The sequence below is a fragment of the Heterodontus francisci genome, chromosome 1 (assembly GCF_036365525.1).
Source record: "Heterodontus francisci isolate sHetFra1 chromosome 1, sHetFra1.hap1, whole genome shotgun sequence".
NCBI classification, from domain to species: Eukaryota; Metazoa; Chordata; class Chondrichthyes; order Heterodontiformes; family Heterodontidae; genus Heterodontus; species Heterodontus francisci.
In genome coordinates, this window is record NC_090371.1 from 166093527 (window position 1) to 166120312 (window position 26786).

At 44.4% G+C, this 26786-nt stretch overlaps 1 long non-coding RNA gene across 1 annotated transcript; it reads right to left on the bottom strand.

Annotated features, from left to right (window-relative positions):
- Positions 1–19016: 19016 nt before the first annotated feature.
- Positions 19017–26570, bottom strand: LOC137347962 (uncharacterized). Its single transcript, XR_010969047.1, has 4 exons — positions 26253–26570; positions 25582–25709; positions 24985–25062; positions 19017–23559 (listed from the first exon to the last, which is right to left on the bottom strand). It is a non-coding gene; the product is annotated as an uncharacterized lncRNA (long non-coding RNA).
- Positions 26571–26786: the final 216 nt, after the last annotated feature.

The following is a 26786-nucleotide window of genomic DNA, read 5'->3' on the forward strand; positions in this document are numbered from 1 at the left end:
ACTGTGAGATCCCACACATGTCCTCAATAGATTCCTGGAATGATCCAGAGGTGTAGAAGTTCAGCACCACTGTGCCTTTCAGTGCCACTGGCATTGGATTTCCACCAAGTCCCTTGAATCAGAGCTCATCCTGCAATATAGAACATAGGTTAGAGATGCCTCCCTGGAGAGGTGGAATCTTTGTGGGCACTGCCTCTCGAACATCTGTAGGTAGTTGAGCCTCAACCTGTAGACCCTCTCTGGAGGGTACCTCCCCCTTCTGCATGGGGAAGCCACCTATCTTTCCCCTCTGCACCCTTTTCCACCATTTGGAGGCCTCTGCTGACCCTTCTTTGTTTTCCAGGTTGTTGCAGTACGCTGCAGGTGCCGGGACCTCCCTTCCGCTCTGCTGCACCTTCTCTTCAACGGGGTCCCTGAAGCCTGGAATAATGAGGCCCATGATAGGTGGCCTCTTCCTGAGTGCAAGACCTTCCCTGCCAGTAGCTCCCTCTGCTTCCCCTCACTTGTCACCTCTGACGAGGTGGCACTTGCTGTTTGCCTGTCTTGGAATGGTATTCCAGTGGGTCTTGTAATGGTATTCCAGTGGTTCTTGGACCTTAGCCCCCACTCTTTAGATGATGCCCAATGCCCTCCCTTCTCTGCCTTGCCTGGCAGTCAATGCTGCCTCTCCCAATAGCTCCTCTTGCAGCCAGCAATGAGCTCCTGCCTCCATGTCACCTCCTTGAAGCAGGCGAAGCTCTGAAGCCCGTGAATCCCTCGCACCATTTAAAAAATTTAAAACCATGAATAAAATTGCCGTCAATAGGCCTCTTAAATACCTTAATTGCTTGCCCAATGCGTCACCGCCTGAACTCTGCCCACCATCTTTGCCACCATCGATAAAATCAGGATGGGATGTCACAACGTCAAACTTCCTGTTGGATGTCTCCCATCCTGATTTTATGCCCTCCCCCAACTCCATTCACATCCATAAGATCTGCACAGAATTCTGCCCCAGGTGAGAGCAGTCCCATCCAGCTGGGCGATAGTGAAGAGGCATTGGAGGAGGATGTCCTGGTCAACTATATCCAAGGCTGTGGACAATTTGAGAAAGATGAAGAGGAAAGATAGGATGTCACAGCAGAATTGTATTTCACCACAATCTGTAACCTCATGGCCTGGCATATTCCTCTCTACCATTGCCATCATTATTTGGTTCAATGTGGAGTGTCGAAGAGCATGCCAGCAGCAGCAAGCACTTTGAAAAGGGCAAAGAACAAACCAGAGTAAGAATCATTAACTGGAGGAAAGCCAAATTCGATGGGGTAAGAATGGAGCTGAGGCAAATAAATTGGAGTCTAAAGTTGGCAGGAAAACCAGGAGCTGAGCAATGGGTACCTTCAAAGAAGAGATAGTTTGGGCACAATAAAAGTATGTTCCCTCGAAGAGGAAAGTTAGGGCAAACAAATCCCGCGCTCCCTGGATGACAAAAGAGGTAGAGATTAAGATATGAAGAAAAAGTGTGCTTATGACAGATGCCAGGTAGAAAATACTATTGAGAACCAGGCTGAATATAGAAGGTCCAGAGGAGAAATGAAAAAACAAATAAGAGAAGCAAAATGAGAGCATGAAAAGAGACTGGCAGCTAGCATTAAAGGAAATCCTGAAGTTTTCTACAGACATATAAATAGTAAAAGGATGGTAAAAGGATGAGTGGGCAGATTAGGGACCAGAAAGGGGATTTACACATGGAGGCAGAGGGCATAGCTGAGGTATTAAATGAATACTTTGCATCTGTCTTTACCAAGGAAGAAGATGCAACCCAGTGAAAGAGGAGGTAAGTCATACATTAGAAGGGTTTAAAATTGATAAAGAGGACATATTAGATAGGCTGACTGTACTTAAAGTGGATAAAGCACCAGGGCCGGATGAGATGCATCCAAGGATACTGAGGGAAGTGAGGGTGGAAATCGCAGAGGCACTGGCCCCAGGGGTCAGTGTTGGGACCCTCGTTTTTCCTGATATATATTAATGACCTATACTTTGGTGGAAAGGGCACAATTTCAAAGTTTGCAGATGATATAAAACTTGGAAGCACTGTGAACTGTGAGGAGGATAGTGTCGAACTCCAAAAGGACATAGACAAGTTGGTGGAATGGACAGACAGGTGGCAGATGAAGTTCAACGCAGAGAAATGTGAAGTGATTCATTTTGGTAGGAAGAACATGCAGAGACTATATAGAATAATGGGTACAATTCTAAAGGGGATGCAGGAGCAGGGGGACCTGGGTGTATATGTGCATAAGTCATTGAAGGTGGCAGGACAGGTTGAGAGAGCAGTTAATAAAGCATACAGTATCCTGGGCTTTATTAATAGGGGCATAGAGTACAGGAGCAAGGAAGTTATGTTGAACTTGTATAAGACACTAGTTTGGCCTCAGCTGGAGTATTGCATCCAGTTTTAGGCGCCGCACTTTAGGAAAGACATTGGAGAGAGTACAGAAAAGATTGACAAGAATGGTTCCAGAGATGAGGAACTTCAGTTATGAAGATAGATTGGAGAAGTTAGGACTGTTTTCCTTGAAGCCGAGAAGGCTGAAAGGTGATTTGATAGAAACTGTTCCCTGTCATGAAACGATGGAGAACAAGAGGGCACAGATTTAAAGTATTTAGGAAGAGAAGCAAAAGTGACATGAGGAAAACATTTTCACGCAGCAAGTGGTTACGGTCTGGAATGCGCTGTCTGAGAACGTGGTGGAGGGAAGTTCAATTGAAGCATTCAAAAGGGAATTAGATTGTTATATGCAAAGGAAGAATGTGCAGGCTTATGGGGAGAAGGCGGGGGAATGGAACTGACAGAATTGCTCTTTCAGAAAGCTGGTGCAGACACGATGGGCCGAATGGCCTCCTTCTGCACGGTAATAATTCTGTGATTCTGTGATTCTGAGCAACAGCTATACCTGAAACTAAGGTGCCAACCTGGTGAAGCGACAACTCAGGACTACATGCATACTAACCAGTAAAAGGAGCATGTTGTAGACAGAGCTAAGTGATCCCACAACAACTGAATCAGATCAAAGCTCTGCCGTCCTGCTGCATCCAGTCTTGAATGATGGTGGACAATTAAACAACTAATGGGAGGGGGGAGGCTCCATGATCATCCCCAACCACAATAATGGCATAGCCTAGCATTTGAGTGAAAAAAAACAAGGCTGAAGCCTTTGTAACCATCTTCCAGCAGAAGTGCCGAGTGGATGATTCATTTCAGCCTCCCCCCCACCAATACAGATGCTAGACGTCAGCCAATTGAATTCACTCCACGTGACATCAAGAAACAGCTGAGGGCAATGGATACAACAAAGGCTATCAGGCAACAACATCCCAGCTGAAGTGCTGAAGATTTGTACTCCTAAACTAGACACATCTCTAGCCAAGCTCTTCCAGTACAACTACAACACTGGCATCAGCCCAGGTATGTCCTGTCCACAAAAAGCAGGACAAATCCAATTCAGTTCATTATCATAGCATCGTACTACTCTCAATCATCGGCAATGTGATCGAAGGTACTATCAACTGTGCTAGCAAGTGGCATGTACTCACCAAATAACCTGCTAGCCAATGCTCAGTTTGGGTTCCACAGGACCACAGGACTTCAGACCTCATTCCAGCTTTGGTCCAAACATGGGCAAAAGAATGGACATCCATAGGTGAGGTGGGAGTGACTGTCCTTGATATCAGGATAGCATTTGACTGAGTGCAGCATCAAGGAGCCCTGGTAAAATTAAAGTCAGTGGGAATCAGTGAGAAAGTTCTTCACTGGCTGGAGTCATACCCAGCAGAAAGGATAATAGTTGTGTTTTCTAATATTTGTCAGTTCCGAAGAAGGGTCACTGACCCGAAACGTTAACTCTGCTTCTCTTTCCACAGATGCTGCCAGACCTGCTGAGTGATTCCAGCATTTCTTGTTTTTGTTTCAGATTTCCAGCATCCGCAGTATTTTGCTTTTATAATAGTTGTGTTTGTTGGAGACCATCATCTCAACCCCAGGACATGTCTGCAGGAGTTCCTTAGGCCCAGGTTCATTCAGCTACTTCATCAATTATCTTCCTTCCATCATAATGTCAGAAGTGGTTGATGATTACAGTGTTCAGTTCCTTCTGTAACTCCAGAGATGCTGAAGCAGTCCCTGCCCCAGGTCAAAGGCTGGGAATTCTGCAGCGAGTAACTTACCTCCTGACTCCTCAAAGCCTGTTCACCATCTACAAGGCACAAGTCAGGAGTGTGATGGAATACTCTTCACTTACCTGGATAAGTGCAGCTCCAGCAACACTCAAAGTTCAACACCATCCAGGCCAAAGAAGCCTGTTTGATTGGTACCCCCATTCACTCCCTCCACCACCGACACACAGTGGCAGCAGTGTGTACCATATACAAGATGCACAGCAGCAACTCGCCAAGCCTCCTTTGACAGCACCTTCCAAACCCATGACCTCTTCCACCTAGAGGACAAGGGCAGCAGGTGCATGGGAACACCCCCATCTGCAAGTTCCCCTCCAAGTCACACATCATCCTGACTTGGAAATATATTGCCATTCCTTCACTGTCACTGGATCATAATCCTGGAATAAAAACAAAATACTGCGGATGCTGGAAATCTGAAATAAAAACAGAAAGTTCTGGAAATACTCAGCAGGAAAGGTCACAGACCTGAAACGTTAACTCTCTTTCTCTCACCACAGACGCTGTCAGACATGCTGAGTATTTCGAGCACTTTCTGTTTTTATCTCATAATCCTGGAGTTCCATCCTTAACAGCACTTTGCATGTACCCACACCATATGGACTGCAACGGTTCAAGAAGGCATCTCACCACCACCTGTTCAAGGGCAATTAGGGATAGCAATAAATGCTGGCCTTGTCAACGACACTTACATACCATAAAAAAACCTCTGAAATTAATGTCATGTACATACTGCAATAGAAATTGATATTTGTTCCACCCATTTCAAGAGGTAAATATATTTAAAATGCTTCATAAATAACCCTTCCTGGGGAGCCAGGATGAGCTGGATTGCTCCTCCCAGCTCGTTGGCTGTTTTAAAACCTGTTGGCAGGCCTCACTTGACCCGCTCCCAATCATCTCCCCTCTTTCAAAACCCCTCCCCTCACTCTCCTGATCACCTCCCATTCCCTCCCAGGACTTAACTGATATGGTTTTCTGGTGAGCAACCTGAGCTCATGGTTCTAATTTAAATGAGGCCCAAGGCTCCATTTTGACCTTTGCCTGAGTCCCGTTCACACTGACAAGCTGAAGCCATGCACCCCATTGAATCTCAAAAGTAGATTTTTTTTCTCAGGCTTCCAATCAGACATTACTCAGCGTACAAATAAGCTCAGCTGTTACTGTGCTGACCTTGATTGATTTTATCAAGTCAGTATTTAGTGTAAGTGAAACAATGTAGATGTTGGGAGCTCACTGGCAAGGGATCGGGGAACAAATGATTACCGTGTATATGTAGACCAATCTTTTGGAAATTTTTACAAAGAATTCTAATGTTTTAACATGCTGAAATATAAATATTAGAATCCTTTGCATCAAAAACAGTTGACAAAAACAGTGGTTGACACAAATATTGAGAATTCTTTAAACTTGAGTCTTTGGGTAAAGGTGGAGTAGGGCAACACTCAGATTCCTGGTTTAATGGCTGATGAAGTGGAGGTGGTGCTGCATGAAATGGTAACAGGGAGCAGAGCCCTGTTTGCCACTGTTGGGGATGGCATTGTTGGATTTCTGGAAAGAAGCGAAGGCAGATATCTTGGGTGTGCTTTAAAACTGACCATTATTGCCACTGGCTGGACCAGCCCTGTGAAGTGTCTGCAGCAAATGGCAGAGTTGTATAGTTTTTCCTGCCTGGTAATCTGCTGACAAAGGGAGACAATGGTGTAGTGGTGGTAATGTACTGACTGAGTAATCATGAGGCCTAGGCTAATGCCCTGGGGGCATCGGTTCAAACCCCACAATGGCAGCGAATAAAAATACAGAATTGAAAGCTAGTCTCAGTAATGTTGCCATGAAACTATCATCAATTTTTGTAAAAACCCATCTGGTTCACTAATATCCTTTAGAGAAGGAAATCTGCTGTCCTTACCTAGTCTGGCCTATGTGTGAATCCAGACCCACAGAAATGTGGTTGACTCTTAACTGCCCTCTGAAATGGCCTAGGAAGCCACTCAGTTGTCAAGGGCAATTAGGGATGGGCAACAAATGCTGGCCTTGCCAGTGATGCCTTCATCCTATTAAAGAATAAAAAAGAGCTCTGGTGACAGTTATAGGCAGGTGTCAGTTTGGCACAGTGGTAGCATGCTTGCTTTACAGCCAAAAGGTTGTCAAGCTGGGCTTGAACTCATAAACTAAAGGATGGACAAAGAGGTAGACTGTGTTACGGGCAGGCCATTTTCCCTTTTCATTTTCCTCATTGCATTCCACCCGGACAATATACTTGTTAATTCTTGAAGAAAAAGGATAAGATATGGAATGATATCAGTTTCCCTTTTCTGACGTTCTAAAAATGCGTAGACAGCTGTCACTGGGATCTTTTTGGAGCAGTTCTCTTCAGGCGACATCGAGGATTAGTCTGCCAGGCTTCCCTGGAGAAATGTGGCATCAGGAGTTTCAGCTATCTCACTCTGGATTCCCAGGTTTCTCAGAGAGGTGATGAATTGGTCTTCTCTTTTTCAGGTTGACCCCCAACTGACTCAAACTAAGCCAAAATGAAACCAACTCTTGACCACCATAAATCTTGACATGTCACTTCCCTGTAAACAACTCCCATAGTCAGAAGGCACCTGCTGTTTACTTAGCTGAAGACATGTGACTTCCAGTAAGTGTTTTTGAACAAAGTCCCAAAGTCCTTCCAGTGACTTTTAAAAAAAATACAAAGTCCAGCATCTACGAAATCACTTCAGTCCTCCAAAAGAATCTATTTTCACAATTTTAAAACACGAGTCCTCATAAAAGGACAGCACAGTGGCGCAGTGGTTAGCACCACAGCCTCACAGCTCCAGCGACCCGGGTTCAATTCTGAGTACTGCCTGTGCGGAGTTTGCAAGTTCTCCCTGTGACTGCGTGGGTTTTCGCCAGGTGCTCCGGTTTCCTCCCACAGCCAAAGACTTTCAGGTTGATAGGTAAATTGGCCATTATAAATTGCCCCTGGTATAGGTAGGTGGTAGAGGAATTGAGGGAAGGTGGGGATGTGGTAGGAATATGGGATTAATGTAGGATTAGTATAAATGGGTGGTTGATGGTTGGCACAGACTCGGTGGGCCGAAGGGCCTGTTTCAGTGCTGTATCTCTAAATAAAAAAAATAAATAAAAAATTTTTTTAAAATTAAAAAATGGAAGTACTGTCATAACAAACGCTTTACTCCCAAGCACTGAAGAGGAAAACAAGCCAAAATATTCTTATATTCAAGCCTGCCGTAATACTTGTGCTGAGTGACTGATTGTTTATGAAGCAATGGTTGCTCGCTATTATTTGGGCTTGTGTTCTTCCACCAGTTGCTGCTGCTGTCTTCTCCTGCCTGCTCCATGGTAAGGCCCATTGCACGGCATAATTATGTACCTTGCTGCATAATTTCCAAGGATAAATTGACTGACAGAGCTAGACGAAGCAGAGGTGGCCTGTGTTATGTCAACTGTGCATTGCCGCTTGGAAGCTCTGGCAGATAATTTCTGCTGTTGCTTGGAAGGGCTCAGTGACATAAATGCTCACCGTGACAGTTTTCATGACAGCCACTGAGCCATCCCTGTCCTGAAATAATTTCTGCTTCTGGCTGCAGGAAGGTGCAGGAGTTCTTGTGGTGTGTAGAAGCAGATACATTAGGGACATTTAAGCGACTCTTGGATAGGTACATGGACGATAGTAGAATGAAGGGTATGTAGGTAGTTTGATCTTAGAGTAGGTTAAAGGGTCGGCACAACATCGTGGGCCGAAGGGCCTGTACTGTGCTGTACTGTTCTATGTTCTATGTTCTATGAGAGGTAATTTTCACCTCCACCTCTTGTTGGGAAACAGGCAGAGCTGCACTTCTGCCCATTACTGAAGCCAGCCAATTTTCATTTCCAATGTTGAAGGTGAAAACTAACCCCATAGTTTCTACATGCAGGTTACTGCCTTCATATCAAGATAGAATTGTATGATCCACAAATGTATGCGGCAGCAGACAAGTTGCAAAGACATGGGTAAAGGGACTAGTATATAGAAAGCTGAAAATGAAATGTCCCTAGTGAAACAAGCAGAAATTCCAAATAGGAACTAACTTCAAGAAACTGTCAGATTATTTCCAGAAAACAGCCAAGTAGCAGAACAGGCTAACAGCTAAAGAAAAAAGAAGCACTCAAATAGATGGAAGTAAACAAAGCAGCTCGTAGGATCAAGTCAATCTGCTCTTAAAACCTATAAGAGAGGCTTGCCAAGAAGTTCCTCTTTTATATGGGTATTGAGTGTCTGGCATAATCTTCAGATGCTCCAAAGGCATCATGCTGGTAGTCCCTAAATAATTAAAGATCAGAATCTTAATAAGCCTACTGCACAGTAGGAGCACAAGTTCTTAGAATGATGGGTGCTTTTTCAAACTTGCTGGAGATATTTGGCAGGAAAAAAATCATGTTTTCTCCAAACCTATTACTCTTTTAATGTTTGCCCTCCAAAACATTCATACAGCCATATAAATCCATGTCTATACTGCAGCATGGCACACATACAGGCTGCAACTACACTAGAAACTATTGTATGTTACAGATAAGATGCCATCACATGCAGCAGATGATGCTATACAGAAGTAGGTAGTTGTAATTGTGAGCGGAATCTCCATAATCCAACGAACCTCCTTGCGGTCTCAGGTGAAGTTTATTTCTCTCACTAGGTCAGTAAAGGTTAAATGTGTCCAGAAGAATAAGAGGACAGAGAACTGAACTACTGAATGAGAGACAGCACTGCTAGAACATCGGATGACCGAGAGCACAAGGGGATAAAGAAGGAGCGGAGAGAGAGAGAGACTGCACTGTGAGAATAGTGGGAAGTTCAAGAGCACAGCAGGAATAAAGCAACAGTGGAGAGAGAGAGGGAGCACTGTGGAAACAAAGCAACAAAAAAGTCAAGGAATGACATCACAGGATAGCAGGTAGGTGATTGTTTGGTGAGTATAAAGGCTTTTTTCTCCCTCCAAACTTGGGCAGTGGTTTAAATTAGGAACTGGAAACTATAAATTACTGTATTAAATTTATAGCTAACTAGTGAAACTAATTAATAAAACTACAAATAAGTAAAAAGTTTAACTCCCTATAAAGTGACATTAGCGCAAGGGAAGCCGCTGATTGGTGAGTTGCTGGTGAGTCTGTATTTCTTCAAGTCTTATTTTGGTTAGTCAGTTGATATTGTAAAAAACACAGGCATAGCAGGACATCTCAGTCCTCTGGGAACTCCAAGATGCTTCTCGTGTCCTGGACAACCACATGTGCAGGAAGTGTTCTCAGCTGGAGTAGCTTGAGCTCTGGGTTTTGGAGCTTGAGCAGCAGCTGGTGATACTGCGGTGCATCCGTGAGTTTGAGAGTTTTGTGAATAGCATATTTCTTGACATGGTCACCCTACAGCTGAAGGTAGCGCAGGCAGAGAGGGAATGGGTGACAGCTCGGCAGTCAAGGAGGACCAGGAAAGTGGTGCAGAGCTCTCCAACTGGAATACTGGTGAGAGTGATGTTTCCTCTGGGCAGTGCAGCTTGAGCCAGGTCCATGGCACCACAGTTGGCTCAGCTGTGCGGGGGGTCAGGAGGAAGATTGGTAAAGCAATAGTCATAGACTATTCTATAATTAGGGGGAACAGACAGGCCTTTCTGCAGCCACAGACATGAATTCCAGATGGTATGTTGCCTCCCTGGTGACAGAGTCATGGATGTCACTGAGCAGCTGCAGAACACTCTGAGGGGGAAGATGAACGACCAGCGGTCATGGTCCATGTTGGTACCAATGATATGGCTGGAAGAGGGATGGGTTCCTGCAGGCAGATTTTAGGGAGCTAGAGGAAAAATAGCAAGCATAACCTCAGAACTGGTACTGTCTGGATTACTCCCGGTGTCACACACTGTGAGTATATAAATAGGAGGATAGAGCAGATGAATACATATCTAGAGATTTGGTGTGGGAAGGAGGGCTTCAGATTCCTGGGACATTGAGAGCAGTTCTGGGGAAGATGGGACCTGTACAGGCTGGATGGACTGCACCTAATTTGAGCTGGAAACAATGTCCTTGCAGGGCCATTTGCAATTGCTATTGGGGAGGATTTAAACTAACTTGGCAGGAGGATGGGAACCAGTAGGTAACATTCGAGGGGAAAAACAAGGTGCACAAAGAATTGAGAAAGACAGATACCACTAGAGTAAGAAATAGTAACACATCAGATAGGGTCAGAGTAAGAAGGAATGCAATAAGGTCTAAAGTAGATTTACAGTCCATGTATGTGAACGCACACAGTGTGGTAAATAAGGTTGGTGAGATGTAGGCACAGGTAGCCACATGGGAGTATGATTTTGTGGCAATAACAGAGATGTGGCTCAAGAAAGGGCAGGACTGGGTACTAAATATTCCTGGATACATGGTGTTCAGGAAAGATAGAGAAGGAAAGAAAAGAGGAGGGGTGGCAGTGTTGATTAAGGATAATATCACAGTTCTGGAGAGAGAGGATAACCTGGAGGGATCAAGGACAGAATCTATTTGGTTGCAGCTAAGAAACAGTAGAGGTACCATTACACTACTGGGTGTATACTCTAACTAGTAGGAAAGATATAGAGGAACAAATTTGCAAGGAAATTACAGGGAGGTGCAAAAACTAAAGAGTAGTTATAATGGGAGACTTTTGTTATCCTAACATAGACTGGAATAGTATAATTGAAAAGGGCAGAGAGGAGGGAAGATCTTCTGAAATGTGTTCAGGAGAATTTTCTACACCTGTATGTTTCCAGTTCAATGAGGAAGGAGGCATTGCTAGATCTGGTTCTAGAGAATGAGGTGGGACAAGTGGATCAAATGTCAGTAGGAGAACATTTAGAGGACATATGAATCACCAAATCGTTACAGTGCAGAAGCAGGCCATTCGGGCCATTATGTTCACTTTGGTCCTCTGAAAGAGCAATTCCCTCTGTTCCATTCCCCCACCTTCTCCCTGTAACCCTGAAAATTCTTCCTTTTCATACAACAGTCTAATTCCCTTTTGAATGCTTCAATTGAACCTGCCTCCATCACGTTCTCGGGCAGCACATTCCTTAATCACTCTCTGCATAAGAAAGTTTTTCGTCATGTCACTTTTCCTTTTCTTACCAAATACTTTAAATCTGTGCTCTCTCGTTTTCAATCCTTTCATGAGTGGGAACAGTTTTTCTTTATCTACTCTGTCCAGACCCCTCATGATTTTGAATACCTCTATCAAATCACCTCTTAGCCTTCTCTTCTCTAAGGAAAACAGCCCTAACTTCTCCAATCTATCTTCACAACTGAAATTCCTCATCCCTGGAACCATTCTCATGAATCTTTTCTGTACTCTCTCCAATGCCTTCACGTCTTTCCTCAAGTGCGGTGTCCAGAACTGGACGCAATACTCCAGCTAGCTGAGGCCGAACTAGTCTACTGTACAAGTTCAGCATAACTACCTTGCTCTTGTACTCTATGCCTCTATTAATAAAGCCCCAGATACTGTATTATGTATTAACTGCTCTCCCAACCTGTCCTGCCACCTTTAATGACTTATGCACATATACACCTAGGTCCATCTAATTCTGCACCCGCTTTAGAATTGTACCCTTTATTTTATATTGTCTCTCCATGTTCTTCCTACTAAAATGAATCACTTCACATTTCTCTGCATTGAATTTCATCTGCCACCTGTCTGCCCATTCCACCAACTTGTCTATGTCCTTTTGAAGTTCCACACTATCCTCCTCACAGATCACAATGCTTCCAAGTTTTGTATCATCTGAAAACTTTGAAATTGTGCCCCATACCCCATATACCAGGAAAAGCAAGGGTCCCAACACTGACTCCTGGGGAACTCCACTACAAACCTTTCTCCAGTCCAAAAAACATCCACTAACCACTACTCTTTGTTTCCTGTCACTCAGCCAATTTCGTATCTATATTGCTAAGGTGTAGATTAGCTATGAAGAAGGACAAGGAGCAATCCAGAGGAAAAATAATTAATTGGAGGAGGGCCAATTTCAATAGGGTGAGAACAGATCTGGCCAACATTACTTGGAATCAAAGATTGACAGGCAAAGCTGCAATTGTACAATGGACCACCTTTAAAGAAGAGATAGTTTGGGTACAGTTGAGGTACAATCCCAAGGGGTGGGGGAGGGGTGAAGTAGGTCAAACAAAGCCACAGTTCCCTGGATGAAGAAAGAGACAGTAAGATGAAGCAGAAAAAGGGTGTGTATGACAGATATCAGGTTGATAATACAAGTGAGAACCAGACTGAATTTAGGAACTTCTGAGGGGCAGTGAAAAAAGAAATAAGAGAAGCAAAGAGAGAGTATGAGAAGAAACTGACAGCTAACATAAAAGGGAACCAATAGTCTTCTCTAGATATATAAAGAGTTAAAGCTTAGGAACAGGAGGAGTGAGGCTGATTAGGGACCAAAAAGGGGATTTGCAGATGGAGGCAGAGGACCTGGCTGAGGTACTAAATGAATATTTTGCATCTGTCTTTACCAAGGAAGAAGATGCTGCCAAAACCAAAGTGAAAGAGAAGGTAGTTGAGACACTGGATGAGCTAAAAATTGATAAAGAATGGGTTGTAGAAAGGCTGTTTGTACTTCAAGTTGATAAGTCACCAGGACTGGATGGTATGCATCTGAGGATGCTGAGGGAAGTAAGGGTGAAAATTGCGGAAGTACTAGTCTTAATCTTCCAATCCTCCTTAGATACAGCTGGATGCCAGAGGACTAGAGAATTGCATATGTTATACTCTTGATCAAAAAAGGGGATAAACCAAGAAACCACCGACCAGTCAGATTAGCCTCGGAGGTAGGAAATCTTTTAGAAATGACAATCCGGGGCAAAATTAAAAGTCACTTGGACAAATGTAGATTAATTAAGGAAAGTCAGCATGGATTTGTTTAGGGAAAATCGTGCTTAACTAATTAGATTGAAATTTTTGATGAGGTAACAGAGAGAGTTGATGAGGGTAATGCAGTTCATGTTGTGTACATGGACTTCCAAAAGGCATTTGATAAAGTGCCACATAACAGGCTTCTCAGCAAATTTGAAACCCCTGGAATAAAAGGGACAGTGGTAGCATGGATACAAAGTTGATTAAGTGACAGAAAACAGAGGCCAGAATTTTACTGACCTTAATCGTATCCGTTCGGAGGCGGCCGGGTAGTAAAATGACATCCGATGATGTCGCATCAGGTCCCCGGCATCAACACGGACAGACGCCATTTCATGATCCAAGGAGTTGGGCGCGAACGAGTCGCCACTCGCATGCCCGACCGCAAGTAATTTCAAGGCCCTTAAAGCAATTAAGAAGCCAATTGACTGGAAATTTATGTGGCCGTTTGATTTTGCGGCCGTAAGTCGGGTCACTGATTGTGTCGGGGACCTGGCAGCTTTCAAAGGGCAGAAGGCAGGCAATCAGTGAGGGTGTTGGAGGTAAAGTTTTTGGTGTTGCTTATCTGTGATAGTTTTTGTGTGTCATATAAATGTTGACATTTGTAGCTTGTGCAGAGGGCTCCAACTGAGTCCGACTCACTGCAGCTCAGGACCTATCTGTCCTGAGTCAATGAGTGGAAGGAAGGCGGTTGTGTGTGCCTGTCCTGACAGCTGGAGATTAAGAGATTTAACCATTGAATCTGGTAACCAGTCCAACGATGGGAATTGTTCATTCTGGAGGCAGCACTCCAGTGGAGGAGGACCATGCCCCAGTCAGGGACAGAAGGACAGCTGGGCATGGGCATGTGCAATCAGCTGGTCAAGTGGCTCCCTATTATGTGGGAGAGAGAGCAGGTGGCAGAGTCGGGCGAGAGTGAATACATGTCAGGAGACGCGCCTATCCAACAGGCAGGGTATACTGACTGCGTCTCAGCTGCATCTGTCATGTGAGACCATAACATTGCTCTGTGAGATGGTGGCAATAGATGTAGCCTCAAACTGTCTCGGTGGCCATCCAATGCCGGTCGCTTTAAAGGTGACCGTTGCCCTTGATTTTTATGCATGTGGCTCTTTTCAAGCATCAACAGCAGACCTGTGCAGAGTCTCCCAAGCAGCTGCGCACCACTGCATAAAGGTTGTGACTGATGCATTGTTCAGATGTGCTAACAATTTCATTGGTTTCAAAGTGGACAACACCAGCCAGGATGAATGAACAAGAGGATTCAGCGCAATAGCTGGGTTCCCAATGGTTCAGGGCGTGATAGACTGTACACATGTAGCAATTAGATCACTAGCAGGTCAATCAGGGGCATTCATCAACCGAAAAGGCTTCCATTCATTGAACGCTCAGCTTGTCTGCGATCATCGCAAGAGAACCATGCAGGTTTGTGCACGGTACCCAGGGAGTTTCCACGATGCATACACTCTCAGAAACTCTCAGGTGCCTGCTCTTTTCAGTCCCTCGGACAGACTGGAAGGTTGGATACTTGGCGACAGGGGTTATCCTTTGAAGGCATGTCTGATGACACCCATGAGAATCCCAAGGGGTCATGCTGAGGAACGCTTCAATGAGAGCCATGCAGCCACAAGAGTCTCAAACGAGCAAACGATTGGCCTGCTCAAGATGAGATTCAGATGTCTGGACCAATCAGGAGGAGCACTGCAGTACATGCCAGCACGGGTATCCAACATTATTGTCATTTGCTGCACCTTGCATAACCTGGCGATGGAAAGGGGAGACGTCATTGAGGAGGTTCAGGGTAACGTGAGGCGTCATCTGATGAAGATGGAGTTTCTGATGAGGATGTTGGGCAACACCCACATGATGGCATGGTAGAGGAAGCAGAATGTCCTCCGGAATTAAGGCGTTTCTCTTGAGAGAATCGCTCAATGCAAGGGGATTTCACATTGTGGCATGCGATGAGCCTGTGTGGGATTGCGAGAGGGGAAAGACACGCACATCTAATGGAAGAGATGATCTGATTCAAAACAACATCATGTCACGATGAACCCAACCCGAGTGTGTGATATCAGCAGCGCAACGATGTCTGATGCTACCTCATGGATGACGTATACAAAGCTACTTGTTCAAACCACAAATTTATTTACAGTGATGTAATGTGCAATTGAAATAAATAATCGGAAGGTAACCCAGAGAACCAGGAGTGATGTTACTGTGATTTCTTAAAATGTTTGTGGGTTCTCTTATGTGTGGACGATCCCTCGCCACGGACTCACCAGAGGTAGGTGGGTGATCGGGCTGCCGCCCTGCTGTTGATAACTTTGGCGGACGTCCTCTGCCTGCTCACGGCCGTGTAGACTGCTAAATATCGGGTACGCCCTCCAATACCCTGGGAGTTTGCGGTTGACATGTCACTAGCGGAGGGAGTAAGGGGCTGCATGATGCATCAGGAACACCCTGAGGGGAGTTCCCATTTACTATCGGCTGCTGCCCCTGTGCCCTCCTGAGGCTTGGCTGGTCCTCAAAGCTGATCTCAGATGGATAAGCAGCCTCGACCTGCCACATGTGCATCTGATTTTGTGCCCTGATGGCCTGGTCCAGGGAGACTACACTCCCCCTGAGATCACGGATGACTTCCAGTACTGGCCCCTCCACTGCAGCTTCCAATCTGTCAATGGAGGATACCAGATGGACAAATGCCTGAGAGTTTGCAGCAGACATGCCCTGGATGGAAGTTTCCAGGGTATGTGCCATGGTTCAGTGTCTCTGGCAACTCCGCCAGATGTTCATGCACTGCATGTTAAACCTGCAACATCTCCTGCCGACTGGATGTTCTCAGAGGTGCGTCATCAGCTTGCGGCTCTGCACTGGCCTGGCCTCCCACACTCTTCTGAGTGTGTGAGGCATCGGCCGGTTCTGCCTCTGGTGGCTGGTCCGGTGACTGTGCTGTGCTAACACCCGTAAATGACATAGTTTCCGCGGAGACAGTAATCCCAACCGTGGTGGAAGTCTCTGCGCAGGCGCTTGGTGAGGTGCGATGATGTGACAGTGCACCCTCTGAGGCAATCTCTTCATCCTCAGAGGGGGACTGTTGAGCTTCCAAGACCCCTCCTGGCTGCTGATGTGTTTCATCTACAGGGAAGATCAGATTGATCAGCGCCACAGATTGCAGCACATGTCCCTTACTGCAGTTTGCACACATTTGTGTGAATCAACTTTTATTAGCACAGTTAAGGGCATAAGACAATCATCACTTCAACTGCCCCCTCAACCCCACCCCCCCTCTCCACATTATTGGTCACTCACTCTGACGACCAGGGATGCCAACCTTGCCATCCTCCCCTGCCAGCATCAAGGCATCCTCTATACTTGACAGATATGCCTGATTGTCCTGACCACCACCATTCTGGGACCCCTCTCAGGCATTGTGAGCCCTCTTCTCCCATTTAAACAAACACACCTAGTTTAGATATATGATATGGTCTTTCACACCCTCACCCATTGGGTTTGCTGTTGCATTTCACTGCTACTGCAATGGAGTGCCCGATTTGAACACTATTGGATCACCATGCATCCCAGACCTGCCCATCCTGCGTCCCAATACAATGCAGCAGGTAAGGACTGCTCATTGCTGGTTACCACCTTGCATCGTTAGGACAGACTGACCCTTCCCTGACACATTCACAATGAGATTAATGAGGAGTACCCCTTGCCCGAGCTGAGCGAAGCAGGTCATTGAGACGCTTGCGGCACTGGAGCCATGTCCTCCGCATCACACAGTGGCTGCTGACCTCCTCGGCGACCTCCAGCCAGGCTCTCTTGGTCACTTCTGTGGGCCTTCTGCAGCCATCAGCGTTGAATAATATGTCATGCCTCGCCTCCACCACCTGGAGGAGGACCTGCAGAAATTCCCCTGAGAGTCTGCGGGCTGTGGTGAACCTTCTCCCATCCATCGCTTTGGCTTTCATCTGCAAATGTTTGCCCCTTTCCTGCCCCTGGGTACTGTCACACTTCCTTGACTTCTTTAGTTTCCAGTCAGCTGGTCACCTCAGCAGTTACACTCACAACTCCTCCTCCGCTGTATTCACCTGAGCGTCTTCTCCATTGTACTGCTCTCTGCCTTTTCACAGGGCTGACATTGGCCTCGCCCCCAAATCCACTGCTGCAGCCGGCCATGCGTGCCCTGCTGGGTGCTGAATATGCCTAGGGGGTCTAATTGTCAGCCCTGCGTGTGATGTCGATGGGCGGGCAGCGCAGAGTGGATTCAGTTTTCTCGGCCGCTTCCGATCCGGCCGCCCCTGATTCGCTGGCAGACATTAAATTCCGGCCAGAGCAGTGATGGATGGTTGTTTTTTGGACAGGAGCAAGGTATATAGTGGAGTGCCCCGAAGGCTGGTACCAGGACCACTGCTTTTCTCAATACATATTAATGACCTAGACTTGAGTGTGCAGGGCACAATTTCAAAGTTTGCAGATGACATAAAACTTGGAAAAATTGTGGACTGTAAGGAGTATAGTGATACATTTCAAGGGGACATATACAGGCTGGTGGAATGGGTGGACACATGACCCATAAAACTTAATGCAGAGAAATGCGAAGTGATACATTTTGGCAGGAAGAACACAAAAAGACAATTTAAAGGATCTAAAAGGGGTGCAGGAGCAGAGGGAACTGAGCATATATTGCACAGATGGTTGAAGGTAGCCGGGCAGGTTAAGAAAGTGGTTAATAAAATATACAGTGTCCTGGGCTTTATAAATAGAGACATAGAGTACAAAAGCAAGGAAGTTATGGTCAACCTTTATACATCATTGGTTCGGCCTCAACTGAAGTTTTGTGCCCAATTCTGGGCACCATACCTTAGAAAGGATGTGAAGGCATTGGAGAGGATGCAGAAAAAATGTAAAAGAATGGGCTGGATTTTATAGCTTCAAAAATGGCGGTCCGCCTGCATGGACCAGTGTCAGGAGCTGCCGAGATATTCAGCACGGCGGCTCATTTAAATGGCATGACTAAGGCCTCCAGCGCCGCATCCGTGAACATAGGAGCTCTATATGTGCCCTTGTGTTCTACTATCCTTCTTTAGAATTGCAGCAATAGCATTCAGCAGCAGCCTATTGTGATTCAGTGCAGCATTCCTTTAAGGGGAAAGACTGGCTTTAAGAGGAACAGGCTGGCTGCACCATGTGCTGTCAGTACATGCTACTTGTACCCCTGCTTGAGCACTCAGGCGGCCGGCAGCATGGACCATGCTTGGACCAACGTTGCAATCAGGAAAATGAGGAGGCAACACCAAACTTACATGCTGCCTAAATCCATGGCAACGGGCACAGACAAGTTGAAAATTGTGACCCCACACCCCAAAATTGGCACAGACCAATTTGTAGCCCTATAAATTTCTCATTCACCAGAAGATAGCACATAATCCCAGGAAACTCCAAGCTGCTAAAGGTGGAAGGGCCAACACTGAGCATTTAACGCGGCATGAAGAGGAAGCAATGGTCATAATTGACCTTCACTCTGGCTCGGCAGTTGGCAATGGAAATGTGTGAGTCTCTGTCCTATCAATGTGTGTGTGTGTGTGTGTGTGTGTGTGTGTGTGTGTGTGTGTGTGTGTGTGTGTGTGTGTGTGTGTGTGTGTGTGTGTGTGTGTGTGTGAATCTTTGGGGGAGATTATAACTCAACCTTTACCGTGGGGGTAATTTTCAGCTTCCACATTGGAAATGTCAATTTCAACTTTCTTCAGCTGAATGAACAGGTCTGGACTAGTCACATGGACCATTCCCCAAGGGAATGTTGTCCCAAAGAAAACCTGACCAGAAAATTAAAATGAAAATCTAATTTTAATGAAATAAACAACAGAACAGAAACTGGCTTCCATTAACAAAAACATGAAAGACTTGCATTTATATAGCACTTTCATACGAACATACGAATTAAAAGCAGGAGTAGGCCACTCGGCCCTTCGAGCCTGCTCTGCCATTCAATAAGTTCATGGCTGAACTGATTGCTCCACATTTCCACCTACCCCGATAACCTTCCACCCCCTTGCTTATCAAGAATCTATCTACCTCTGTCTTAAAAATATTCAAAGACTGCTTCCACTGCCTTTTGAGGAAGAGAATTCCAAAGACTCACGATCCTCTGAGAGAAAAGATTTCTCCTCATCTCTGCCTTAAATGGGTGACCCCTTATTTTTAAACAGTGACCCCTAGATCTAGATTCTCCCACAAGGGGAAACATCCTTTTCCACATCCACCCTGTTAAGACCCCTCAGGATCTTATATGTTTCAATTAAGTCGCCTCTTACTCTTCTAAATTCCAGCGGATACAAGCCTAGCCTGTCCAATCTTTCCTCATAAGACAGCTCGTCCATTCCAATTATTAGTCTAGTAAACCTTCTCTACTTCCTCCAATACATTTACATCCTTCCTTAAATAAGGAGACCAGTACTGTACAGAGTACTCCAGATGTGGTCTCACCAATGCCCTATTTAGCTGAAGCATAACCTCCCTACTTTTGTATTCAATTCCCCTTGCGATAAACAATAACATTCTATTAGCTTTCCTAACTATGTGCTGTACCTGCATATTAACCTTTTGCGATTCCTGCACTAGGACACTGAGATCCCTCTGCATCTCAGAGCTCTGCGATCTCTCACCATTTAGATAATATGCTTTTTTATTCTTCCTGCCAAAGTGGACAATTTCCCACTTTCCTACATTATACTCCATTTGCCAGATGTTTGCCCACTCACTTAACCTATCGATATCCCTTTGTAACCTCCTTATGTCCTCTTCACAAGTTACTTTCCTATCTTTGTGTCATCTGCAAATTTAGCAACCATACCTTCGGTCCCTCCATCTAAGTCATTTATATAAATTGTAAAAAGTTGAGGCTCCAGCACAGATCTCTGTGGCAAACTACTCGTTATATCTTACCAACCAGAAAATGACCCTACTCTCTGTTTCCTGTTAGCTAGCCAATCTTCTATCCATGCCAATATGTTACCCCCTAAACCATGACCTTTTATTTTCTGCAATAACCTTTGGTAGGGCACCTTATAAAATGCCTTCTGGAAATCTAAGTTCAATACATCCACTGGTTCCCCTTTATCCACAGGACATGTAATTCCCTCAATAAATTGGTTAAACCGTGTTGACTCTGCCTGATTACCTTGAATTTTTCTAAATGCCCTGCTATAACTTCTTTAATAATAGCTTCTAACATTTTACCTAAGATAGATGTTAAGGTAACTGGCCTGTAGTTTCCTGCTTTCTGTCTCCCTCCCTTTTTGAATAAAGGAGTTACATTCACTATTTTCCAACCTAACGGAACCTTCCCCAAAGCTAGCGAATTTTGGAAAATTAAAATTAATGCATCAATTATCTCACTAGCCACTTCTTTTAACATCCTAGGATGAAGTCCATCAGGACCCGAGGACTTGTCAACCCACAGCTCCAACAATTTGTTCAGTACCACTTTCCTGGTGATTGTAATTTTCTTGAGTTCCTCCCTCCCTTCCATTTCCTGAGTTAGAGCTAATACTGGGATGTTACTTGTATCCTCAATAGTGAAGCCCAAAGAAAAATATCTGTTCAATTCATCTGCCATCTCCTTATTATGCATTATTAATTCCCAGACTCACTTTCTTTAGGACCAACACTCACTTTGTTAACTGTTTTCTTTTTTAACTGTCTATAGAAAATTTTACTACCTGTCTTTATATTTCTAGCTAGCTTTCTCTCGTACGATAATTTTACCTTCCTTATCAATCTTTTAGTCATTCTTTGCTTTTTTTATATATTCTGTCCAATCTTCTGACCTGTCTCCCATCTTTGCACAATTATAAGCTTTTTCTTTAAGTTTGATACGATCTTTAACTGTTTTTGTTAACCACAGATGGCGGGTCCCACCCTTGGAATTTTTCTTTCTCGTTAAAATGTATCTATTCTGTGTATTCTGAAATATCCCCTTAAATGTCTATCATTGCATCTCTATTGACCTATCCCTTAACCTGATTTGCCAACTCACTTTAGCTAGCTCTGCTTTCATGCCCTCATAATTGCCATTATTTCAGTTTAAAATACTAGTCTTGGACCCACTCTTCTCTCCCTCACACTTATTGTAAAATTCAATCATATTATGATCGCTGCTACCTAGGGGCTCCTTAGCTATGAGGTAATTAATTAATCCTATCTCATTGAACAGGTCTGGTATAGCCTGCTCTCTCTCATTGGCTCCAGAATGTATTGTTCCAAGAAATTATCCCAAAAAACATTCTACATACTCATCTAGGCTACCTCTGCCCATCTGATTTTTCCAGTCTATATGTAGGTTAAAATCCCCCATAGTTATCACTCTACCTTTCTGACAAGCTGCCATTATTTCTTCCTTTATACCCATCCTACAGTGTGGTTAATGTTAGCTGGCCTGTACACCACTCCCACAAGTGACTTCTCACCTTTATAATTTCTCATCTCTGACCAAACTGCTTCTACATCCTGGTCCCCTGAACTTAGGTCATCCCTCTCTAATTCGCTAATACCATCATTAATTAACAGAGCTACCCCTCCACCTTTTCCGAGCTTCTTGTCCTTCCTAAATGCCATGTACCCTTCAATATTCAGGTTCCAATCTATGTCGTCCTGCAGCCATGTCTCTGTAATGGCGATCAGATCGTACTTATTTATTTCAATTTGCACTCTCAGTTCATCTGCTTTGCTTTGAATGCTACGTGCATTCAGATACAGAATCTTTAGTTTTGTCCTTTTATTATTTTTGTAACCTCTGGCCTTATCTGTTGATTTACTCTTAGATTTGTACACACTGATCCTTCCTGTCACAGTCTGTTTATCATTTCCCATATTAATACCTTTCTCTCTTGCCTTGTCTCCACTCCTTGATTTACCACATCTTCCCAAATTTGATCCCTTGCCCCCACTATTCAGTTTAAAAACCTTTCTATTTACTTAGCTATGCAGCTCGCTAGAACACCTGCCCCAGCATGGTTCATGTGTAAACTGTCCCAATGGTGCAGCCACCACTTTCCCCAGTACTGGTGCCAGTGCCCCATGAAACGGAACCAACTTCTACCACATCAGTCTTTAAGCCACATGTTCATTTCTCTAATCTTATTTGCCCAATGCCAATTTGCATGTGGCTCAGGTGATAATGCAGAGATTATTACCTTTGAGGTTGTGCTTCTTAAGTTGGCCCCTAGTTCCTCATACTGACTATGCAGAACCTCTTTCCTTGTCCTGCCTATGTCATTGGTACCTACATGGACCACGACGACTGGATCCTCTCCCTCCCACTGTAAGTTCCTCTCCAGCCCTGAGCAGATGTCCCGAACCCAGTTAACACAGCCATATGGACTCTCGCTGTTTGCTGCAGAGAACAGTGTCAATCCCCCTAACTATACTGTCCCTTACTACCACTACATTCCTTTTTTCTCCCTCCACTTGATTGGCTTCCTGTACCATGGTGCCATGGTCAGGTTGCTCATCCACCCTGCAGCCCCCACTCTCATGCAAACAAGCTGAAAGAAGCTCAAACCTATTAGACAATCACAAAGGCTGAGGCTCCTGCACTCCTGCCCTTTGTGTCCCCTTACCTGCCTCAGTTGCAGCCTCACTCTCCTGTCCCTGACCACTGACCAAATCAGAAGACCTTATCCTAAGGGGTGTGACTGCCTCCTGATACAAAACGTCCAGGTAACTTTCCCCCTCCCTGATGTGTCGCAGTGTCTGCAGCTCGGACTCCAGTTCAATGACTCTGAGCCATAGCTCTTTGAGCCACAAACACTTAAACACTTACTGCAAACGTGTTTGCCCTGGATCACACTGGCATCCAGGAGCTCCCACATGCTGCAGCCATGACACATCACCTGTCCTGCCATCCTTGATGTGTTTTAATTAATGACTTAATTATTTTATTCAATAATTTATTTTATTTTCCTTTTTTAAAATATATTTTATTCAGTTTACCACTAGTTCCTTTACTATTTTAAATGTTAGAATGGACCTTAATCATTTACCAGATACTCACCAAACAGGTAACTTCTTCCCAAATCAATCACCTACCTGCTTGCCTGTGATGTTTGATGCTATCTTTGATTAAAATTAAATTAAAAGCTTACCTGTATACTCACCCCAGCGGCGCTCTGTTTCCCTGCTCTTACTGTTGATTGTGACGTCACTCTGATGTCCCTTTTCAATATTTCCCTGCTCCGCTCCTGCTGCTCCCGCCATGCTCCTCTTGCTCTTGCTCTGTCTCCGGTCACCGACTCTGGGCTTTTGGTGCGCTTTTTAAACCTCTGCTCCCGCCGTGCTCCTCTCTCTCTCACTCTGTCTAGTCCTCGACCACCGGGCATCTCAAAGTGCTTTACAGCCAATAAAGTACTTCTGAAGTGTCGTCACTGTTGTAATATAGGAAAACAAAGTACAAAAACGGAATAAGTGAGCAGTGAAGGTGCATACAAACTTTTGCACTAAATAATACCTTCTCCATAGGAACACCACTTGTTTAATTTGAACCTTAATAAGGAGATGACCAAAGACAAGCTGGCCTACATAAGGTGTAGTTGCAACCTGTTAAAAAAAATTCTAGATGAAGGGCAATCTTAATCTATTTAGGACTGATTCCAATTTTTGTTATATACAAGCATTCTTTGTTGAACTGCACTGATTGCTGTTTTTGCTGGATTGAAAACATTCATTGTTCAGCTGTATAAATGCACATTTAACCTCAATAAAGAAAATTTCAAGACATACAGGCCTGCATTGATGACTCAAAGCAGATCTAAGTGTAGTATTAAACTGCATATAGTAATTGCAAAAAAAAACCTCATTCTCAATGGAACTATTATAGTGCACAATTAGCCTTTTTATGCAAAAAACAAGCAGGCCAATATAAACAACTCTGAACATAAAAAATGAACAGTCACCCATCGGGCCATTGCAAATTAGCCCCCAGGAGGCACTGTACATCTTTCAGACACCATGGTTTCCCTTAGTGCCTGGAAGAGCCTTTTGGATAAAATCTTTTAAGCTAACTGTGTCATTGACAACAAGAAAGGTGGGAAGTGGTAGGGCTCCTGACACTAAACTGAGGAGGAGTCACAGGACTAAGGAGGCTTTGACTCATGGCAGTTACCCTCTAGAATTTGGGAATTCCCAAGGAGCCTGCCATGTTCCACTGCAGTTGTAGGCTGAGGAGGAAGGCAAGTGGCAAAGGGTGTCGCCCTGAGAGTTGGCAGCACCAGGCATTGGAAAGCAACCAATGCCAGCTCCTTAACCCTGGACCCATGGCCTCAGTCATTCTCTGAATGTAGTGGCAGCCACCAAATCCTGGAAGTCCTGACCTACTGCATTGGTTAGAGACTAGTAGGCATTATTCAAGGTTATTGGGCAGTCAGCGTTCTCAACACTGGGATGTTATGTTTAATTTGTTGCTCTAGAAGTGTGATAGGCGAACGTGTGAAGGTAACAACTTGATATGGCATGTTTTGGAGTTTTGCTAATCAGTTGTTGAGCAATTATGGAGCTATGTAGACTAGTACACTACAGGATTAGGTAGAGGTGCCCTTAAGCCAAATTCATTCTGAAATGCCTGTTCTGTGAGAGTTGCATTCAGAAGTGCAGTAGTACCCATTGCGGGCAAGGGAAAAAAAAGAGCATGATGATTGCCTTACATTTCCAGCCCTGGTAAGGTTGCTGAAATTTTTCCACCACTGCTCGGTTATTCTTGGGGTCACAGAGTTAGCCCTACCACCTCCCCCCATGAGCCTCGGCTGATTATCTGACCCAGTTTAGCCTTCCAAAATTTCAGGAAGTGGTTCTACCTGGCCTCTATTTTCTCCAGGAGGGCCTACAGGTATCCTTCTGAAAAGTTGCAGGTTCTTCTTCCTTGGCTTATCTTTCTGTAAAAATGGAAAAGGGTTTAAGACAGTAGGATTTTTTTTTTAAATCAGAGAAAAAAGTAGTCTGCCACTTACTTCCCCAACCTCATTCTGAATAATAACCTGAATTTTATGCGTTCGTGGTGTAACATTCAGGGCCCCGATTAGTTACACAGAAATTGTGTGGCTTCTTTATGGCAGTTTTTATGTTCTGGCATAGTCAAATGAAACATGTAGGAAATTTCAGCAGACATTCCTGTTGGCAAAATCAGCATGAAAATGGGCCTAATTTCTACATGTGTGCTCCAGGAAATTCTGGACCAAAGTATCTGACCTGTCCGACAAGTACTATTGGCGACTAGTTCACACTTACTGTTGCATGTTCTATTAACTGCCTTACACCAGATAAGAAGCATACACATAGGCTAGCAATAAGGAGATGTGTAACAGGCAGAATGTGGTTAAGTCATGTTGATATTCATCCCTGTTTTTGGGCGGGAAAGGTGCAATAATGCAATGAAAATAAAACAGAGAACCTACCCCACCATTGCTGCTGACGGCCCAACTGCCAAAATCTGGTCAGGTCCTTGTGATACGATCATGGTGGGAGTAATGCACTGTTAATTCAGTCCCACTACAGGTCACAGCATATTAGTAAAGTTTCCCACCTATTGGAAACATAGCCAAATTAATCACTTTATTTATCCCCAGAATAAAGCATACCAAACTAGGTTTCTTTAAGCCAACAACAAAATTAACTATTTATTAATAAACCAAGTTTTAAACGATAATGAGATGAATCTATATGTATGAAAAGATTTTATAACTCCTTAATCTTCCTAACCCTCATGCACACACATACATTCAATTACCAACGGTTAACCCGGGAAAACTGAAATATTGTCTTTACAACAGTTTCTTAGGAATAATAAAATAACTGGGTTGTAACTTCTGGTAATATTTTTCCTGGATAGGTGAGGTGTTCCAGAGTCGAATAGTCATATGCTACTCAATGTCTCTCTAGGTGAAATTAATGAACAGTATATGGTGGGTAGGCATTCAAGGTAGTTTGCCTGTAGCAGGCATCACATAGATCTTTCAGCAACAGGCTGTAGCTATAAGTCTATTTAAATTTTAAAGTAGCAGTCTAACAGTAGAAACTTTCTTGAGAGTTCAGGAACTTCCAAAACACAAAAGTCAACAGGACTCACTCTCAGCAAAGGAGCGTTCTCCACAGAGCACAGCAACTACAGAACTCACTCTGCAGGCAGGGATTCTTGACTGGAGGCAACAGCAACGTGCCCCACCTAAAACACAGGCTTCCTTTCTCCAAAGCAGTGTATCCCCACAGAGTATAGCATTTCCTCTTTCCTCTGGGTCTCTTCCTCTTTCTTCAGGCAGGTCAAAACCTCACCCTAAATGTTGCATTTTCCCCTTGAAATGCAGAGCTTATTTTTAGAGAGGATAGGTCTTTTCTGTGGGCTATCAGCAAACTACAGCTCCAGCCACTGCTAGCTGTTCTGTTTCCCTCTGGTCTCTCTCACTAACTGAAACTGAAGTCTTTCACAGAAGTCATCAGACCATCATAAAATATTCCTGTTGCTTGGATACAAATTGCCTTGCAGTCTGCACTCCAAACCAAATGTCAACATTCTGTCACTGTTCACAGAAAATGGCAACAGATCTTAAAGGTACACAGACCTCTTAGTTTTTTTAAAGAAATCAAAACTCTTATGACACTTGAT